The 15,628-nt window shown below is 47.5% G+C and overlaps 1 protein-coding gene across 1 annotated transcript in view; it reads right to left on the bottom strand.

Annotated features, from left to right (window-relative positions):
* Positions 1-15,628, bottom strand: part of LOC132836704 (gremlin-1-like) — a 109,067-nt gene that overhangs the window by 67,839 nt on the left and 25,600 nt on the right. The gene's annotated exons all lie outside the window — the stretch shown is intronic.

Below are 15,628 nucleotides of genomic sequence, written 5' to 3'. Positions count from 1 at the left end.
GGATGTGTAGGTTAGGTGCATTAGTCATGAGAAATGTAGAGTAATTGGGTAGGGGTCAAGGTGGGATACTCTTCGGAGGGTTGGTTTGGACTTGTTGGGCCAAATGGTCTGTTTCCACAATGTAGAGATTCTATAGGGCAGCATGGTGGCTCAGTGGTTAGCACTGCTTCTTCAAAGCACCAAGGACATGGGTTCAATCCCAGCCTTAGATGACTGTCTGTGTGGAGTCTGTACATCCTCTCCGTGTCTGTGTGGGTTTCCTCTGGATGCCCTGGTTTCCTCCCACATCCAAGGATGTGCAAGTTAGAATGGATTGGCCATGCTAAATTGCCCATAGTGTAGGTTAGGTGCATTAGTCAGGGGTAAATGTAGACTATTAGGGAAGGGGAATGGGTCTGGGTGGGATACTATTTGGAGGTCGGTGTGGATGTGTTGGGCTAAATGGCCTGTTCCCACACTGTCGGGTTTCTAAGTTCTATCTCAAAGCCATTTTCCAGCACTTTCCTCATCTCCCTTGAAGTCTATTATTAGGCAATCCATCAACCATACTCTTGAACATTCTCAATAACTCAACTCCCTGGATCTTATGCGGTGAGAGATTTCAAAAGAGTCACAAGCCAATTGTTCCTCATCTCAGTCCTAAATGATCGAATTGTCTCCTGACTGGAACAAGGGGAAGCAGTTACCCCCCCCCCCCCCACCCACCCCCCCAAAACAGGAACTAATGTCACCTTTTTTCTGATAACATGGTGTGTTGCACTGGACTGTGACAGCACAGGAGGGGAATTCAGAAGATAACTGTATTTAAACAGAATGTACAAAGCAACAGACTGAGTGTGCAGATTCAGAGCTGTCTTGAAGTGCCAATAATCCTCATGATACATGAGGAAGAGGTGCCAGCAAGGAGAGAGCATTGCAATCTGACTATGAAGCCCCCAATCAGTCGAATGAGAGGATGGGTACATTGTAAATCTGGGGTCAAATCCACTTCTGAGCTCCACACAGCATCACATTAGAATCCCAAACTGCATCCACCTCAAAATTAGTTCCCTTCAATAAAGCTTAAATCACACATCTTCACAATTGTTTTGTAAAATTACTTCAACCTATCACTCCATTTCTGATGAGGACCTGACTAAAACATAGGATCCGAAGAACCAGGAGCAGGAGTAGGCCTTTTGGAATGCACCCAACTTGACCTGGATGGGGGCAGCTTCAACAATAACATTCAAAGAGCTCGACACCATCCAGGACAAAGAAGCCCATTCAATTGGCACCACATCCACTCCGCTCACCACCGACGCTCGGCAGCGGTAGGTCTACCATCTACAAGATGCTCTGCAGAAATTCACCAACGATCCTCAGACAGCACCTTCCAAACCCATCACCATTTCCATCTCGAAGGGCAAGGGCAGCAGATACATGGGAACACCGCCTCCTGAAAGATTCTCTCCAAGCCATTCACCATCCTGACTTGGAAATATATCGCCGTTCTTTCAGTGTCGCTGGGTCAACATCCTGGAATTTCTTCCCTCAGAACAATCTGTGCCAATTTACTGCAGGTGGGCTGCAGCTCACCCCCACTTCTCAAGGGGACAACTAGGGACAGGCAATAAATGCTGGGCCCAGCCAGTGACCCCCATATCCCATGAATGAATGGAAAAAAAAACCCTAACGACCATTCAAAAAGATCATGGTCACGTTGGTCCTGCTGAGTTTCTCCAGGTGTTTGGTTCACTGTCCTTCTGACTGTGGCTTTCTGACATTCCTGCTGGTGCCGAATTCCTATTGTCTCCAACCTGCTTATCCTTTATCCATAAGATAAACCCAATCTTCCCAGGAATCAGAGACCTGGAACTTCACCAGACTGTTTTTTCACACTTCTCAAGTCAGGTGTTTCTGGATGTGAATGGCCTGGACAGTTGTAGCAAGATTTCCCTACAGTTACACTCCATCCTGCTTGGACAAACAGCCCATATTATAGTTTCTATCTGAATAATTTGCATTGTTTTTGCACGATTCCTGTATGAGGATATTCAAATCCTTCTCGATCATTTCATTCTGTACCCCTCTCCATTTAAATACTGTTTTTTTTATCTGCTGTTCCTGCCAAAATTGACTTTGTATTTTTCTCACTTTATGCGCCACCTGCCAAATTTGAATCCATTTGATTTGTTACACTTCTTGCAGCTTCCCTGCAGTACTTTTGCAAACTTGATTTTGACCTACTTCGCGTCCCTCTGTTTGGCTACAGCAGTTGGGTCCCATCACTGAAGATATCCTTCCAGGAATAAAACCTTAATACGAGGGGGAAGAAACATTTCCTGATGATAAATAACATCTTTCTGTACACTAGGGGTACACCTCAAAATGCAAATAGGTGCATTTTCTTTTTAAATAAAGAGGAGATGTATTTTTGTCCAAGGCACAGAAACCTTTCTACCCAGTTCTTACGAAATGGCTCCCACCTGAAATATTGACTCTGTTTTTCTCCCTTTCCGCAGTTACTGCTGGAATGAGCTTTTTTCTAGAACTTTCCATTTTTCCCTTTTCATTGGGTGGCTTGCCCCTTGATCATCTGATCTCACTCATCACAGGAAGTCTCTGCATCCGATCAGGCAGTTTGGAGGGCACTTGTGGGTCTTTCTCTAGAATTGGCACCTATACCCTCACCCGGCTCCGTGGAGAGGAGGTGGTGGGTGGGGCAGAATTTCCACCCAGTGGGCAGCCAATCAGAGGCTCACAACTCACACCCTGGGGAGCACCACAGAGGAGACTGGTAAATGTCACCAGAGGACAATAATAAAAAAAACACCTTGAGAAACCAGGTGTCAGGTAGCTGCTTTGTGGGTGAGGGGAGGTTACAGTTGGGTTGAGTTAAACCCAGGGCAGGTCTCGTGGTTAACCCCCTTCCCTCTGTCCCTGTCCCTCAATCGTTCACAAATTGGCACGGACTGAATGCTCCCATTACCCCATGCCAACAATGGGCAAGCTGCTCAAATCTGCCAGTCAGATGGGCAGCCCACTTTCTTTCTACCTGGAGGCTGTGATCCCTACAGCCCAGGCAGGAACTGGGTTGGGAAGGAAGCTCAGATCTTCCTGTCCGGAAATTAATTTGGGTGGCGGCCGGTTGGTGTCAGGATTTCATGATGCCATCGCATTACGATGCCACCTATTGGCTGCCTTCCCACCACCAGGTCCACCTCCTCGGGCCTGAAAGATCCTGCGTTGTTTCTTGTCATTGCTACATTTCTCTTGGCCAATTCTCCTCTCTCCTGCGACATGGGTTGCCAACCCAACTGGAATTAACCCTGGAAATATTTCACCACCTAACCTCCCCTCCTTAGATCGGTAAATCATGTGGAATGGTGGACACCAAAGAGCCTTCGGCCTACAGGAACCTCCATCTGAGCTGGTGGTCATCAGAGGGATGCTGGGACAAATTCTCTCCGCACTCATTCAGGGGGAATCATAAAACCAATAACGCCCAAGTTGAGATTAGCCATCACAGCTCAGTCATGTGACAGATCTTTTCCACTCTTTCTTCTGATGAAGGGCTTATGCCTGTAATGACAATTCTCCTGCTCCTCGGATGCTGTCTGACCTGCTGTGCTTTTCCAGCACCACACTTTTTGACTCTTGCTACTGAGCTTGGGATAACCATTGAATGGGTCATTGCTACTTAATGTCCAAGTAAATGCAAATATATCCCCTCTAGAGTGGGATTGGGGGTTATCTACTGTTGGAAGCTTGAACAGTTTGGACCTACATCCACTTGTCTTCAGAAGGATGAAAGGATATTCTTATTGAATATAAGATCTGGAAACAATTTGACAGTATGGATATCCATTTGCGGGAGAGGCTAGAGATAGAGGGCAAAATTGAAAAATAAAGGCTCCCTCATGGAAGACAAAGGTGAGGAAGACTTCTTTTCACTTAGGGGGTCATGATCCTTTGAAACGCTCTTCCCCAGAGATTGGTAGAGCTGTGGGGACATTGAATATTTTCAAAACTAAGCTAGGTCAGTTCTTGAGGAAGTTAGTGGCTAGCAGCAGGAAGCTGAGAAACTGGGCATGATCTGAATGGAAGGGCTGAATGGCCTACTCCTCTGCCTAATTCGCACAGATTTGTACGTTTGGTGCAAATCAAGTCAGTTTTCCCACAGCAGAATAAATATCTATGGAAAATCCATTTTGACAGACCTTCATTTTTTCTCATTCTAGTTTTAATCCCCAGCTTGTTAGGAGGCCACACTAACTCCAGTACCATTTCCTCGTCACTATTTCTTTCAATGTGTATGTATCCCAGGGCAGGGTGCTTTGAAATTTAGTTTGAGGAGATAAGATTGCTTCTCAGAAATAAGAGATTCCAGGACCACCCCCTTTTCCAGGTTTTTTTTCCAAGTAGCGCCTGTACTCCCCAACACCACTTATCTGTCAGCAGCCACCTCCTGTGCAGATGATATGAGAGCACAGGGCTTGATCTCAACTGTGACTTTATTAGTAACCAGCTCTTAGACATCAGCCTGATGAACCTGACTGTTCCCACTTGCTCATGAGTTTCTCAGGCAGAGCTGTCAGGAGGTCACAGTCATCGAGTCATACAGCTCGGAACCAGACCCTTCGGTCCAACCAGTCCATGCTGACCACAATCCCAAACTAAACTTGTCCCATCTGCCTGCTCCTGGCCCACATCCCTCCAAACCTTTCCTATTCATGGACTTAACCAAATGTCTTTTAAACAATGTAACTTTGCCCAAATGCACCACTTCCTCTGGAAGTGCATTCCATCTCTGCGTAAAAAGGTTGCCCCACATGTCTATTTTAAATTTCTCTCCTCTCACCTTAATAACATGCTCCCCAGTTTTCAACTCCCCCACCATAGGGAAAAGACCCTTGTCATTCCCTTATCCATGCCCCTCATGGTTTTATAAACTTCTATCAGGTCACCCCTCAGCCTCCGACGCTCCAGGGAAGCAAGTCCCAGCCTATCTGGCCTTTCCTTCTAACCCTCCACTCTCGGTAACGTCCCGGACAATCTTTTCTTTAATCATAACCTCCTTATAACACATTGTGTGCTTCATGCAGTGCTGCATGTGGGATCTTGCTGTGTACAAAGAGGCCAAGCTCCTTTGGAGACGTTACGAAGGTACCTCGGCTTTGAGAGTAACTCTTTGGTAATGACATCCGCTGGGAAGTCCCTGAGGTTCTGGAGGTAGAAACCACTGAACCAGCCCCCTCCCTCACCACCCCGAACCGCGGCTCCTTCATCCCAAATCAATCCTCACCCCTCCAATCCCTCACTCACCCCCAACCCCCACCACCTCAACCCCCCCTCCTCACCCTCTCATCCCCCAACTCCTACTTCAGTCATCCCTCAACCTTCCCTTCATCCTCTCAAACCCCTCAACTCTTAAACCCCCAACTAATAACGCCCTTCACACACCCTTCCCCCACCAAGGATACCTCGCCCCTGACTTGCCTTTTACCTGCGGTGTTGCCCATTTGCCCTCTTCAAATAATTTCCAAATTCTCCTGTTAAAGCCATGGTTATGTCTGGCTCTGCCACACTCTCTGGCAACACATTCCATTCCTAACTACTCCCAAACAATACTGCACCACAGCTGCGCCACATCAGTGTCCATGGTTTCTGGATCCTTCCACCATTAAAAACTGTTTTCTCCCTCTCCTAACATTAGACGCAACCTTTTCACATGAAATGGCTGGTTCAATCAGCACCCCATCCACCACCTTCAACATCCACTCCCTCCACTCCCAATGCTCAGTCACAGCAGTGTGTACCATCTACAAGATCCACTGTAGCAAATCATCAAGGCCCCTTAGACAGCACCTTCCCAAAGCCATGATCTCTACCAGCTAGAAGGACAAGTGCAGCAGGTACATGGGAACACCATCCAACAGGTTCCCTCCAAGGCACCATCCTGATTTGGAAACACCTCACCATTCCTTCACTAGGTCAAAATCCTGGAATTCCATCCATAACAGAATTGCAGGTGTCCTTACAATCACATGAACTGCCAAAGACAGCTCACCCTCTCCTTCCCAAGGGTAACAAGGAATGGACAGCAAATGATGAGCTTATCCAGATGATAGCATGCCAACAGGATGCCCCACTGCGTCAGGATCTGATTCGATTGATGAGCCCACCCCATTTGGCTGTAAGTCCCATCAGTGAATCAATGGGCTATTGTCACAGCGGCCATCTTCTCCTGCTGATAGTACTTCCCAGCAAGCATTGTCAGAAGCAAGTCAGCAGTAGTCCTCTGGACCCAGAGGCAATCCTGAGTGTTTAGGGGAGGGATGCACTACCTGATTAGGGTTAAGATAGATTCAGTGGAGGTTTTCAAAAGCGAATTGGATAATTATGAGACGAGAAAATGTGCATTGGGCTCTGAGTCAAATGCAGAGGAGTGAGAGTCCAAGAGTTGCACTTGCAGAGAGATAGTTTGCTCAAAATGGGCTGATTGGCCTCCTTTGATGTTGGAACTACTCTATGATTAATTTACTCAGACCAGCAGCAGACTAGGGGCCGTAGTGGTAACGTAATACTCCTCATGGGTTCATCTGCCCCACCATGGGCACAGTGCCAGAGACCTGGGTTCAATTCCCACCTCAGGCAACTCTCTGTGTGGAGTTTGCACATTCTCCCCGTGTCTGCGTGGGTTTCCTCCGGGTGCTCCAGTTTCCTCCCACAATCTAAAAATTAGATTAGATTACTTAGATTAGATTACTTACAGTGTGGAAACAGGCCCTTCGGCCCAACAAGTCCACACTGACCCGCCAAAGCGCAACCCACCCATACTCCTACATATACCCCTTACCTAACACTACGGGCAATTTAGCATGGCCAATTCACCTGACCTGCACATCTTTGTGACCGTGGGAAGAAACCGGAGCACCCGGAGGAAACCCACGCAGACACGGGGAGAATGTGCAAACTCCACACAGTCAGTCGCCTGAGGCAGGAATTGAACCCAGGTCCCTGGCGCTGTGAGGCAGCAGTGCTAACCACTGTGCCACCATGCCGCCAATGTGCCAGTTAGGTGAATTGGCCATGCTAAATTGCCCTTAGTATTGGGTGAAGGGGTAAATAGAGGGGAATGGGAATGCATGGGTTGCGCTTCGGTGGGTCGGTGTGGACCTGTTGGGCTGAAGGGCCTGTTTCCACACTGTAAGTAATCTAATCTAAACCATTAGAGTCAGAGAGTCATACAACACGGAAACAGACCCTTTGGCCTAACGTATCCATGCCGACCATGATCCCAAACTCAACCTGTCCAATTTTCCTGCGTTGGGCCTATATCCCTCCAAACCCTTCCTATTCATATACCCATGCATTAAATGCGGTAATTGTATCAGCCTCCACCACTTCCGCTGGCAGACCATTCCATACAAGCACCACCCTCTGTGAGGAAACATTACCCCTTAGATCCCTTCTAAATCTTTCTCCTCTCACCTATGCCCTCTCGTTTTGGATTCCTCCACCCTATGGAAAAGACTTGGCTGTTCACTCTACCCATGTCTCTCATAATTTTATAAACCTCTATAAGGCCACACCTTAACATCATACACTCCGGTAAAAAAAAAGTCCCATCCCACCCAGCTTCTCTTTAAAACTGACACCCTCCAGTCTGGGTAACATCCCTGGAAACTTTTCTGCACCCTTTCCAATTTAATGATATCCTTCTTATAGCAGGGCAACCGGAATCTTAAGCAATATTCCAAAAGGGGCCTAACCAACGTCCTGTACAGCTGTTACATGACAACCCACCTCAATGCACTGACTGATGAAAGCAAGTATGCCAAACCCCTTCTTCACCACCCTGTCTACCTGTGACGTCATTTTCAAAGAACTACGTACCTGCATTCCAGCATCTCTCTGTTTGACAACTCTCCCCAGGGCCCGACCATTAACTGTGTGAGTTCTGCCCTCGTTTGCCTTACCAACACGTAACATTTATCGAAATTAAAACTCCAACTGCCACTCCTCGACCCACTGGTCCAGCTGATTGAGATCCCTTTGTACTCTTAGTTAATCTTCTTCACTGTCCACTGTACCACAAATTCCGGTGTCAACCACAAACTTATGAACCATATTCTTATCCCAATCCTTTAAAGGAGTGATGAGCAACCTTGAACCCATCACCGATCCTTGTGGCACACCGCGGGTCACAGGCCTCCAGTCTGAACAACAACACTCTACCACCTCCCTCTATCTCCTACCATTGAGCCAATGTCATATCCAATTGGCTAGCTCTCCCTGTATCCCATGTGATCTAACCTTGCTATTCAGTCTAGCATGGGGAACCTTGACCAAGGCCTTGCTAAAGTTTTGGAAGCTATTTTTATGAGCTTTAACTCTGTGTGCAGTCTGTCATGGATATGACGGTGGTCCACGGTGGGTTTAGCACCTTATGCTTGAAGCTTAAAAAAAAAATTGCACCTCTTGAGAAGCAGAATAGTCCACTGGAAGAACAGGGCTGGGGATGTTCAAGTGCTTTGCAGCGGAGTCCGGTCTCGGAATACCAAACCCCCTTGACGACAGTGACTCCCTACCTCCCTCCATAAACGTGACACTCTGAGTCAAACCCACCCCCCCCCCCCCCACCTGTTCCTAGAAAGTGGGACAGCCTGGCTAATTCATTGCCTAGGATGACAAATAACTCACCATCACCCAAATTTACTCAGAAGTTGACATTTTCAGTCCTTGCAGGCCTTTTAAAAATAAAATTAAAGCATTTGGGGGACAATACCCTAGTAATTGAGAGTACCATTTGAGGGACATGAGTCCAAATCCTAACAATGGCAGATGGTGCAATTTTAATTCACTAAAGTCTGGACTTTAACATTTCCTAATTGTGTAATCACTGCCAACAAAAAAAACTCATCTGGTTCACTAATGTCCTTTAGTAAAGGAAATCTGCCATCCTTACCCATTCTGGCCTACGTGTGACTCCAGACCTACAGCAATGGGGTTAACTTTGAACTACCCCCTGAAACGGTCTGACAGGTTACTCAGTTCCCTAGGCAACTAGGGATGGGCAATAAATACATACTGATCTTGCCAGCAACGCCCACATCTCATGAAAGAATGAAGAGGTAAAAAAAGCAACCTTGTACATTCTAAATATATTAATTGTGAAATCATCAGGATTCGCCATTTACTCAAAATATTTAAATATTCACAAAAGGATGTGGGTTAATGTTATTGCAACAGAACTTTTAACAAGCATATATTCTCATGCTATATCAATAATAATCTCAATATTTCTTAGTCCATGCTTCCCTTCAAATTTGGCTACTAGAGCAGGTCAGGGGCCGGGAATCCTGCAGCGAGCAGCTCACCTCCTGACTCCCCCAAGTCTGTCCACCATCTACTAGGCACAAGTCAGGAGTGTGAGGGAATACTCCCCACTTGCCCTTGGATGGGGGCAGCGCCAACAACACTCTAGGAGCTCGACACCATCCAGGACAAAGCAGCCCCCGCTTGATTGGCACTACATCCACAAACATCCCCTCCCTCCCCCACCAACGCTCAGTAACAGCAGGGTGTACCATCTACAAGATGCACTGCAGCAACTCACCAAAGACCCTCAGGCAGCACCTTCCAAACCCACGACCACTTCCATCTAGAAGGACAAGGGCAGCAGATCCATGGGAACACCACCCCCTACAAGATTCCCCCTGAGCCGCTCACCATCCTAACTTGGAAATATATCACCGTTCCTTCAAAGTCAGTGGGTCAAAGTCCTGGAATTCCCTCCCTCAGGGCATTGTGGGTCAACCCACAGCACGTGGACCGCAGCGATTCATGAAGGCAGCTCACCCCAACCTTCTCAAGGGGCAATAGGGACAGGCAATAGACGCTGGGCCCAATCAGCGGCGCCCACATCCCACAAATGAATAAAAATCAATTTCAATTTTGAATTACAATGAAGCAACAGTTAGAGTGGATTGGCCCTACTAAATTGCCCACAGTGTCCAGTGATATGCAGGCTAGGTGGATTAACCATGGGAAATGCAGGGTTGCAGGGATAGGATAAGGGGGTGGTCTGGGTGGAATGCTCATGGGGGGGTCAGTGTGGACTCAAAGGGCTGAATGGCCTGAGTCCGCACTGTAGGGATTTTGTGATTCTAGTTCAGCAGCAGCTCAACGGTAGTGTGTCAGTGTTTATAGTCCACCCAAACGTCGTGTTACCCTGTGTCATCTAGGCCTCTATTTCCTCCTTCAGTCTATATAGCATCCTCTTTAAGATACTACTGTTGCTTGTGACAGCAGGTTTCCTGCAAAACTCTGCATAAAAAGGTTTCTTCGTACCACTTCTCCTCAACTTTGTGAAAGCAGTAAAAGAGCAAAGACTCGATCGCGGGCGTTGTGGTTATTTCCTCTTTGTGTTAAACTCAGACACGGTTTCCCCAGTAAAACGCAGGAATTCGGATTATTATCTCAGAGAACAACACTGCAAGGCATTTTGACGCCAGTGTCCTTAAAACCCAGAGACTGTTCCCTATTCTCCAAAGTGCTCCTTCCAGTATTTAATGGAGGAGCTATCTTGTTACAGGAAACCTGGCATCTTCTTTTGTCTGCACTGTGTTACCCAAAAAATCTTGGAGAAAACTTTTCTCTTGTAACCTGCCAAAAGTCTTGTCATCCTGCCAGTTCTGAGCGAGGAGCTGTAAATACGGCTCCTGAGAGATCCAACAGGGCCGATGTACTGTTGAGGCCTGAGGGTCTTTCTCCAACACCAGGGTCAATCTGAGGTGGACTGGCCCATTTGGAAATGCAGCACTGCACTGCAATGGGCCTTTGGACCAACTGGACATGCGTGAGGCTTTCATGCACATCTCAATGCCTGGGTACAGCAGAGTGGTGGCTGCTGGGAGGTAGCCATCGTTGGCTTGACTAACCTTGATTGGCCATCCCTACTTGCCTTTGCATGAATGGCTTGCTCTGCCATTACAGAAGGAACTTAAGAGAGTCAACCACGCTGCTCTGGGTCGGGACTCATACGTTGATCAAGCCAGTTGAGGACAGTAGATTTAGTGAACAAGTTGAATTTCACAACCATTCACAGTTGTCACTATTAATAAAATGAGTTTCTAATTACTTCACTGTCAAAGTACCATGTTGAATGGTAGAATGGGTTTGACTGGCCAAATGGCCTACGATTGCTAGCAGAGCCCTCTTGTGGTGCAGTGGTAGGACTGAAAATGTGTTGCTGGAAAAGCGCAGCAGGTCAGACAGCATCCAAGGAGCAGGAGAGGCGACATTTCGAGCATCAGCCCTTCTTCCGGAATGAGGAGAGTGTGTCCAGCAGGCTAAGATAAAAGGTAGGGAGGAGGGACTTGGGGGAGGGGTGTTGGAAATGCGATAGGTGGAAGGAGGTCAAGGTGAGGGTGATAGGCCGGAGCAGGTTAGGAGGCAGAGAGGTCAGGAAGAAGATTGCAGGTTAGGAAGGCGGTGCTGAGTTCGAGGGATTTGACTGAGACAAGGTGGGGGTAGGGGAAATGAAGAAACTGGAGAAATCTAAGTTCATCCCTTGTGGTTGGAGGGTTCCGAGGTGGAAGATGAGGCACTCTTCCTCCAGCCATCGTGTTGCTATGGTCTGGCGATGGAGGAGTCCAAGGACCTGCATGTCCTTGGTGGAGTGGGAGGGGGAGTTGAAGTGTTGAGCCACGGGGTGGTTGGGTTGGTTGGTCCGGGTGTGCCAGAGGTGTTCCCTGAAACGTTCCGCAAGTAGGCGGCCTGTCTCCCCAATATAGAGGAGGCCACATTGGGTGCAGCTGATGCAGTAAATGATTTGTGTGGAGGTGCAGGTGAATTTGTGGCGGATGTGGAAGGATCCCTTGGGGCCTTGGAGGGAAGTAAGGGGGAGGTGTGGGTGCAAGTTTTGCATTTCTTGCGGTTGCAGGGGAAGGTGCCGGGAGTGGAGGTTGGGTTGGTGGGGGGTGCGGACCTGACGAGGGAGTCACGGAGGGAGTGGTCTTTTCAGAATGCTGATAGGGGAGGGGAGGGAAATATATCCCTGGTGGTGGGGTCTGTTTGGAGGTGGCGGAAATGATGACGGATGATACGTTGTATGCGGAGGTTGGTGGGGTGGTAGGTGAGGACCAGTGGGGTTCTGTCCTGGTGGCGATTGGAGGAGCGGGGCTCAAGGGCGGAGGAGCGGGAAGTGGAGGAGATGCGGTGGAGGGCATCGTCGATCACGTCTTGGGGGAAATTGTGGTCTTTGAAGAAGGAGGTCAGCAGGGTTGGAGGCAAGGGTTCAAGTCTCACCTACTCCACAGCTGTGTAACAACATTTCTGAACAAGTTGGTTGGTAAAATAAAAGTGGTATAGTGCCTCTGTCCCTAGACTCGGAGGTTCAGGTCTCACCTGCAGCAGAGGTGTGTAATAGCATTTTGGAACAGGTTGATTAGAAAAAAAAGTCAACATTTTTTTTAAAAATTGCCACAGTGAGATTTGAACCCATGCCCCAGAACATTTCACTTGAGCCGCTGGATTGCTAATCCAGTGACATTACCACAACAAAAATGTCTTTGAGACACTGCTAAATGTTAGATTAACAACCCAGTCCAATATTTTGAATTTTCTGGATGTGGGCTGGATCCAGCATTTATTGCCTGACCCTAATTGCCCCTTGAGAAGGTGGTGGTGAGCTGCCATCTTGAATCACTGCAGTTCCCACTGTTGACCCACAATGCCATTACAGTTGGCTCTGAGGGAGCCAGATCAATGCCAAGGACTCTCCGCGTGTAAATAAAGGGCGACTTGGTGATGGGATACCGGCTTCTGGGGGGTTATTTCATTGGGGTCTAGCTGCGGTGATGCATTAGACCCGACATCAGTCCTTCGGCCAAACTGACGGCCGTTATAGTTGCATTGGCAGCAGCGTGGTAGGCCCCATGCGGTGGTCCTGGTGGCAGTGTGGTCATGGCGATGGTGGCCCTAGAGCGGGATGCCTGGAATGGACTATGATGTCATGGTGTGGGGGTGGGTGGGAGTTGGTGGGCACGGAGCCCGATATGGAGACTTCACACCCCAATATTGAGTGGAGCATGAGAAGGGAGGAAGAACTCTGTTTTTAGTTATATCTTAATCTTCTCTCTAATTCAAAATGGCACCGGAACACGTCGCCATGTTACACTTTCCAATGTATTTATTTGTTAAATACGAGTGACAATAAATCATTCAATTCAAGTCAGGGTGGGTGGATGAAGGGGTGAGTGAGTCTGCAGTTTGTGGGGGTTTGTGTTGAGTTAAAATAAGCGTAAAGCTGTTTGCTTGTTGCAAAAACTTAACAGTTTAATTCACATCATGTAGGGGAGGAAATCCATTGTCATACTGCTCTGTGAGCTTACAGATCCCGGGCCTGCTGTATAAAGGGGGCACTGCATTTGTGGAGGACGAACTCAGTAAACTAACTAGCTCGTTGGCCAAAGAGAATCGATGGTAAATGATAACAATCTACTATTATCTCAGCCTGGTGTCTACAAGCTAACAATAGGAGAGGTAGTAGTTTGAAGGTCATGATATGGAGATGCCGGTGTTGGGCTGGGATATACAAAGTTAAAAATCACACAACACCAAGTCATAGTTCAACAGGTTTATTTGGACGCATTAGCTTTTGGAGCGCTGCTCCTTCATCCACCACCTGCTTCTAAATAATCCTGTTGAACTATAACCTGGTGTTGTATGATTTTTAACTGAGTTGGAAGGGGGAGTCACAGGTAGACAGGGTGGTGAGGGTGGTGTTTGGTACCCTTGTCTTTAATTGGTCAGTCCATTAAGGATAGGAGTTGGGAGGTCATACTGCACGTGTACAGGCCACTTTTGGAATACTGCATTCAATTCTGGTCTCCCTGCTATAAGAAAGATGTTAAACTGGAAAAGTTTCAGAAAAGGTTTACAAGGATGTGGCCAGGGTTGGAGGGTTTGAGCTACAGGGAGAAGCTAAATAGGCTGGGATTGTTTTCCCTGGAGCGTCGGGGGCTGAGGGAGGTTATAGAGGTTTATAAAGCCACGAGGGGCATGGATAGGTTTAATAGCCAAGGTTTATTTCACCGGGGAATCCAATTTGAGAGGGCATAGGTTTGAGGTGAGAGGGGAAAGATTTAATTTGGAATTGAGGGGTATCTTTTTCACAAAGGGGGTGGTGCGTGTATGGAATGAGCTGCCAGAGGAAGTGGTGGAGGCTGGGTATAATTGCAACATTCAAAAGGCATTTGGATGGGTATATGAATAGGAAGGGTTTAGAGGGATATGGGCCAGGTGCTGGTAAATGGGACTATATTAGTTTAGGATATCTGGTCGGTATGGACGGGTTGGACAGAAGGGTTTGTTTCCGTGCTCTTTGACTCAATGACTGGTAATAATTAAGATCAAATCGCACCCTGTAGAATTCTCTGATTAAAATGTTAGTGCCGTGACCACGCAGCCATTGTTACAAAGGCTCACCTGATTCACAAATGTCTTTTAGTAAATCTACTGCTGTTACCTGGTCGGGCCTAGGTGACTCCAGTCCCACACTAATGAGGATGGCCTCCTGATTAAGACAGGCCAACAAATGTCCACATCCCATTTAAGAACTTAAAAAGAAAGGACAACTAAACAAAGCATCACAAGTTATTAAATTAATAAACAACCTTATATCAGTCATAAGGCATGTGGCTCAAAAATACATGATCAAGGAGGAGGCACAGACGAAAGCTCATAAAATTGTCTACATTTATCTCCTTCACAACAAAGGCTCTGTGCAACTGATTCACCAGGAGAAGCCAAGAGGACGCATTTGCCAGATTGGAGGTCAAAGGAACCGCTTTTTTCTTGTGACAGTCCTCGACAGGGCAAGAGACAGAGTCAAATTGGCTCTTTCTGAACTGCTGAGAGTGCAGACATACTTTAATGGTCCCTTTCGGTTTGACGCACTCTCCACGGAAATGTTCCAAGTTTCACAGAAACTGACAGCAACAAACTCATCGTAAAAGTGACAAGACCAAGGGTTAAAAATTATAAGCAGATTTACGGAATTAATGGATCCTTACTGAGTGGTGTTTTGTCAATCGCTGTATGCCAAGGGTACTCCACGGACATATGAATATCGAAACATAGGAGCGGGAGTAGGCCATTCAGCCCCTCGGGCCTGTTCCGCCATTCAATATGATCATGGCCAGTCATCAAGCTCAATACCCTAACCCCACCCTCCCCCCACATCCCTTCATCCCATTAGCCACTAGAGCTATATCTATCTCCTTCTTGAAAACACAACGCTTTGGCCTCAACCACCTTCTGTGGTAGTGAATCCCACAGGCTCCCCACTCTCTGGGTGAAGACATTTCTCCTCATCTCAGTCTTAAAAGGTTTACCCCTTGTCCTTAAACTATGACCTCTGGTTCCAGACCCACCCCCCCCACCCCCCCACCATCAGGAACATCCTTCCAGTATCTACCTTGTCTAGCCCCTGTTAGAATTTTATAGGTTTCTCTGAGAATCCCCCTCGTCCTTCCATGCTCCAGTGAGTACAATCCCAACCGACTCAACCTCTCCTCACACGTCAGGGCTGCCATCCCAGCATCCAGCCTGGTAAACCTTCACTGTAGTCCCTCCG

Source organism: Hemiscyllium ocellatum, chromosome 47 (assembly GCF_020745735.1).
Source record: "Hemiscyllium ocellatum isolate sHemOce1 chromosome 47, sHemOce1.pat.X.cur, whole genome shotgun sequence".
Taxonomy (NCBI): domain Eukaryota; kingdom Metazoa; phylum Chordata; class Chondrichthyes; order Orectolobiformes; family Hemiscylliidae; genus Hemiscyllium; species Hemiscyllium ocellatum.
Note: the sequence above shows the minus strand (reverse complement) of the source record. Positions and strands in the feature narration are given on the sequence as shown.